General features: G+C 40.0%; 1 long non-coding RNA gene across 1 annotated transcript in view; it reads left to right on the forward strand.

Moving 5' to 3' along the window:
* LOC145350511 (uncharacterized) overlaps positions 1-5,921 on the forward strand; it is a 30,109-nt gene extending 24,188 nt beyond the window's left edge. The window contains exons 2-3 of the long non-coding RNA XR_013888215.1: positions 304-482; positions 5,907-5,921. This is a non-coding gene — a long non-coding RNA (uncharacterized LOC145350511). The remainder of the gene's footprint in view (positions 1-303; positions 483-5,906) is intronic.
* The last annotated feature ends 470 nt before the right edge of the window (positions 5,922-6,391 follow it).

Consider the following 6,391-nt stretch of genomic DNA (forward strand, 5'->3'; position numbering starts at 1 on the left):
GCAGAGTGCTGGTCCTGGTGAGAAAAATGGTGTGTTTCACTCCAGAGAAACAGGTCGGGTTTCTCTCCAGGTCTTACCACGCTGTCAGAAAAAACAGCTGGATGATTTTCACAATGTCATGTAGGGGTTGCGGAGCTTAAACACATTAGTAAAGTCTAGCTACAGTGAGACTGCAGTGCGATGCTTAAAGGGTGTACAGATCAGAACATGAATAAACCTCCCCTCTAGTTCCTGGCTACATGGGCAGTTCAGGCATTGAAGTGGGAGAATGTTAAGCGCTTGCTTTTTTTCATTCTTGCACAGGATGTGTGGGCATCGCTGCCCAGGCCAACATTCATGCCCATTTCTCAATGCCCTTGCTACCTTCTTGAACCACTTCAGTCTATGTGGTGTACATACACCCACAGTGCTGTTAGGAAGGAAGTTCCAGGATTTTCCCCAGCGACAGTGAAGGAACAGCGATATGTTTCCAAGTCAGTAAGGTAAGTGACTTGGTGGGGAATTTGTAGGTGGTGGTGTATCCGTGCATCTGCTGCCCTTGTGTTTTTAGATGGTAGAGGTCATGGATTTGAAAGGTGTTGTTGAAGGAACATTGTGAGTTGCTGCAGTGCATTTTGTAGATTGTACACACTGCTGCCACTGCACATTGGTGATAGAGGGAGTCAATGATGAAGGTAGACAGTAATGTTATTTCATCTATTGATGTAGCAATATAACATTATTTATCTGGTTTGTCTAATTCAGCTTGTGGTCACTGGTAACCTCCAGGTTGTTGATAGTGGGGAATTCAGTGATGGTAATATTGAATACCATGAAGAGATCGTTAAATTCCATCTCTTTGGGGGTGATCATTGCTTGGCATTTGTGTGGCATGAATGTTACTTGTCACCTGTCAGACCAAGCCTGAATGTTGTCCAGCTCTTGTTGTATATAGAATGGACTGCTTCAGAATCTGAGGTGTTACGAATCACAGAATACTACATTGCAGAAGAGGTTCTTTGGTCCATCAAGTCTGCACCGACACATGAAAGGCCCTGACTTGCCCATCTAATCCCATGAATGATGCTGAACATTGTGAAATTATCAGCTAACATTCCCACTTCTGGTCTTATGCAGGAGGGAAGGTCAGGAGAGGAGATAGAGTGGACATTAGGGGTGAGGCAGGAGAGGGGCTAGAGCAGGCAATCGAGGTGAAGCAGAGAGAGGAGTCAGATATAAGACCATAAAACATAGGAGCAGAGTTAGGCTACTCGGCCTATCGAATCTGCTCTGCCATTCATTCATGGCTGATATTTTTCTCATCCCCATTCTCCTGCCTTTTCCCCATAACCCCTGATCCCCTTATTCATCAAGAACCTATCTATCTCTCTTAAAGACACTCGATGACAGCCTTCTGCAGCAAAGAGTTCCACAGATTCCCCACTCTCTGGCTGAAGGAATTCCTTCTCATCTCTATTTTAAAGGATCGTCCCTTTAGCCTGAGGTTGTGCCTTCTGGTTCTAGTTTTTCCTACTAATGGAAACATCCTCTCCACATCCACTCTATCCAGGCCTTGTAGTATCCTGTAAGTTTCAATAAGATCCTCCCCTCATCTTTCTAAACTCCAATGAGTACAGGGTAATTGTGGCAAGACTAGAAGAGTGGCTAGAGAATGGAATGGAGCAGGAGTGGGATAGAAGAGGGGTAGAGAGGGCAATGGAGCGTGAGATTAGGAGACTAACATAGGGATGGAGGATTTATTAAGAGGGAGGAGGTGGTAAGGGAGGGTGGAGCTGCAGAATCCTATAAGATCTGGACATTACAAACAAGAGATAGTAACTGATTAGTGAAGGGAGTTCAGAAGTTTTAAATGTGTCATCAGCACATTTACAAGACAGTTATGTTTTGAAATGTACTTTAATATAAATCCAAACCAAGACAGAGAGTTCAAGGTAAACACTTGAGCTCAGAGGCATATCTAAGTGATTCGGTTTCCATAGGGAGAGAAACCCATTGGGGTGGGACAACAGTTTTAACCCCATTTTCACAGTATCTCAAAAGGACAGCTGGAGACACAGAAATACAGGATATTAGTGTGGAAGAGCAGGGAGGAACTCTTTTTATGTTAAGGAGCCGTCTTCTTGGAGCCTTTCTTGGACAGGAAGCCCTTGGAGCCCACGGGAGTGGCACTGGTGGAGACAGTCAGCATGGCCAGATCTTGCGATGTTCCCCTTGCTGTGCACTCACTTCCCAAATGCAGACAGGATACAATTGAGAGTATGGTTTCTGTTCAAAGTAAAGGGAACAGAACAGATGGGACTCTTGAAACTGAAGGCATGGAGAGTTGCCAGGTTGTGCCTTGCTGGTTATAATCATATTTGGATAAACTTAGGGTCACTGCAATGATTATCAAAGGAAAGTGGAGAAGTGAACCTCTGCTGGCGAACTGGGAGTTAGTGAGGGACTCTCCTGCAAATGAGGTATTGAGCAGAAGTGTGGAGTTGTGTGAAAACGTTTAAGATATATTTTTTCTGTGCTAGATAGTGAATGCAAAAATTACCTTTTTCTTTAGTTTGGTGCATTAGTTAATTATGCTGTTAATTATGCCTGTTAATTATGTTGATTTTAGTTTGTTACAGTAAAAGTCTTAAAAAGTGAGATCTTGTCCACTGGTTTATTTCCATTAGTCATTTTGAAATTTTTCTCTGTTTAAAAGTTATTGGCCTCACAAGGATCAGAACAAATCCTTCAGGGGAACTTTACTTGATTATCTGCAGCACTCCACAATGGTATGAAGATTGAAAGGAACATAAAATGAGATAAAAAGATAGAAGAAGGCAATGTACTTGTAATGAATATTTCCTCTTGTTTACTGGTCCTACGTGTAATTGCAATGAAGGGAAACAATCATTTCACATTTGGAATTTGAATGTTTTGCAAGTTGGGGTCTGATTCTTAATTACCTCACACTGAATGACAATATTTCCACATCCTACTCCAAACTCCAAATTTTACTACTTGGAAGATAGTGACTTGAATAATACAATTGAAACTTTCAAATATAGTGAAGTGATATTGCATATTTAACACAATCAGTGGTGTGTGGAGAATAAACACTAAGAGGACTGGTTATTGGTCTGGTTCCACGTTCCATGTATTTCTCATGATTCACCCATTCATTGTCTGACCACTGGAGGCAAAGACCCACATCTATCATGGATAATGATTGGTTTTATTAGTAAAGGTGCTTATTTAATGAGTTTCCTTTAAAGACATCAATCAATGTTTTAGCAAATGCTACAATTATGAAGCAACTTGCTCTCGCTGCAACTGAGTGATTTAACACTCTTCTTCTCGGTGTCTTGACTTTTTAAAGACATGTTGAAATGTCCTTAAAGTGGCCACTGGGCAGGAGTGACATAAAGATGTAGAACGTCTGAATAAAAGGTGATGATGAGATTGATAGTGAAGGTGAACCATTGCAGGTTATAGTTCAGGGGTTCAGTTTCAATGCCATCAACCTTAGGAGCAGGAACTTTACTTCAGTGTCACCGTGAAGTTAACAAAACAGCAATAATGATCCCAGTTGTTTTGAATCTACTCAGCAAAGTAAGAGATTTCAGTGCTGGGAAAAGGAAAATGTATGAAGCAACCAAGAAACAACAGCAAAATACTTACATAGCACCTTTAATGTAATAAACCATCCCAAGGTGACTCACGGGGAAATTATAAAACAAAATATAACCCCAAGCCACATAAGGACAGGTAACAAAAGATTTAAAAACTAGGTTTTAAGGAGCCTCTTAAAGGAAGAAAATGAGTTAGAGAGATGGAGAAATTTAGGAAGGAAATTCTAGAGTGGATTGCAGTTGAAGGCGTGGCCATTAATGATGGAGTGATTAAAGTCAAGGGTGCTCAAGAGGCCAGAATTAGAGGAGCACAGATATCTTGGAGGCTTGTGGAGCTGAAGGAGACTGCAGAGATAGGGAGAGATGAGGCCATGATGGAAGCAAGGATGACAATTTTAAAATTGGGATATTATGTACCCAAGAACCCAAAATAAGAGATGGGATGACAGGGAAATGGGAGTTTATGTGAGAAAGGACAGCGGCGGTAGCTGATTACTCAAATTAATTTCTCATTCAACTCTAACAGTTGGCAGACATTCATACTGTCAGTCAGGGTCATCTTTGAAACTAAAATCCAAAGGTGACAGACTGGTGCTCAATCTAATACACCACTCAAGACCATGAGACCATGAGACATAGAAGCAGAATTCGGCCACTCGGCCTATCAAGTCTGCTCCGCCATTCAATCATGACTGATATTTTTCTCATTCCCATTCTCCTGACTTTTCTTTTGTTTTCTTTTTTTCCCAATTCCTTCAAGTATTTCTCTTTTCTTCTTATGTTTCCAGTCATAAGACAGACCAATGATTACAATGGTTATGCCAAAAGTAACCCATGTATTCCCTTACAAAACCTAGCAACACAAGCTGCTATTAATGGTTCAAATGCCTTCATCACTGCTACTACTATTTATTGAGTAATTGACTTGTAGGCACTTCCCAATTCAAGTTATATTTGTTACTAACAATAAGTTCACTGTGGTGCATCTTCTGCATGTGAAAACACAGTTTAGTCAACATTTGCACCTTGCCTAAACAGAAACATCTCCATTCTGAAGCTGATTCTGAAATATCTACTGTTGAAATAATTGAACGCGAATTATAATAAAGTAGGGAAGTTTTGTTTCAAGTTCAGAGCATTGGAGAGACTACACCTGGAGTGCTGAGTACAGTCTTGGTTGAGGAAGTTCCCCTCATGGGATAATTCAGAACTTGGGACACAGTTTGGAAATAATGGATCTCCCATTTAAGACTAAGATGAGGAAGAATTTCTTCTTTCAGAGGATGCTAAGTGTTTAGAATTCATTCCACAGAGAGCACTGGCTGGGTCACTGAATGTATTCAAAGCCGTGTTAGACAGATTTTGGATTGACAAGAGAGCCCAGGGTTATGATTCCCTTGTCAAAGTGGAGTTAAAGCCACAATGAGATCAGCCATGATCTTATCGAATGATGGAACAGGCTTGGGGAGACAAATGGCCTACTCCTGTTTATATAATGAATTATAGGGTAGCCAGACCAATGGTATGTACCTGACAACCACAAAAGGAATTGGAGAGGAAATGGTCTCTATTTCTAGAAGTGTAATCACTGGCTACACCTGAAAACTGAAGGATAAACCCTGAGCAAAAGAAAATGATCGTGAACTCAAGAACTATAGTGAGGAAAATAAGCTTGCAGAGCTGATATAGCTGTCCAGTCACAGTGCAATTACCAGAAGGAGCAATGGACACAGAAGTAATGTGTTATTCTCATAAATCGAGTGGACCAAATTTACAATCTACTTTGATTCATGAGGAGGCACTTGATAACTCCACATGTGTAACTTTTAAAGAAGATTAATCTGCAGGAAATCATTGGCAAATTAACTTTTTGGACTAAAATTGGTTTGGAATTAGAAAGTGAAAAGAAAAAGTGGAAAGAGCTTCATTGTGCAGATGGTAGCTAGTGAAATTCTACAGAGTTCTGCTCTAGATCTGGTATAAGGATTACTGACATTCTTTTAAAAATCTGCTAAAGTAACTGGTTGCACTAAGAAATGATTAATGGAATTTTAGTCTAGAGAACTGTAAGGTGACGCACAATGGAAAAACAAATACAATGGAAAGTTAAAGAGTTTGTGATTATGAACTGTGCATTTAAAAGTGACACAATCATTTATGGAATAAACTAATAAAAAATGAGAGCTCAGGAAACGTAATAAGTCAAGACAGATTATTTTCCATTTTGGAAATTTTGTTTCTAATATTGTTTCTATTTTTTGGAAAAACTGCTTCAAAACAACACTGCTGGAATCTTAGAGAAAAATGGCAAAGATTAATCCATACGGACTGTAACTCATGAAGAAAAATGTCTGAAGATTGAAAACAGGAAAAAGTGATTCAGACCCTCAAGCCAATCACAGCCATCAATTATGTCAACTGATATTGCAGAACTGGAGGAAATGAATGTCGGAATTACATTCTTTAAGTGAAGTGAGGTATTACCAGGAATTATTGTAGTGTTGTGGATCTGTGGGATGATCCTATTAAAAGTAGTCAGCCTTGCTGATTAATTCCCTTTTAAAGAGGAGCTGGAAAAGTTTTGTTTAAGAACATAGTTGCAGCGATCAATCATTTAATCAGCCAGTTAGGAGTTAAAAGAAATATATGGAAACATGTAAATCAACATGTTGGGTGAATTGAAAAGCTGGGAAGTTCTGCTAAACCTACATCCAGCTTTGGCTGGACCACACTTAGAGAGTACTGCATGTAGTTCTGGTCACCATATCAAAGGATATAGGGCT

The sequence above is a fragment of the Carcharhinus amblyrhynchos genome, chromosome 12 (genome assembly GCF_965287045.1).
Source record: "Carcharhinus amblyrhynchos chromosome 12, sCarAmb.v2.hapA, whole genome shotgun sequence".
Lineage (NCBI taxonomy): Eukaryota > Metazoa > Chordata > Chondrichthyes > Carcharhiniformes > Carcharhinidae > Carcharhinus > Carcharhinus amblyrhynchos.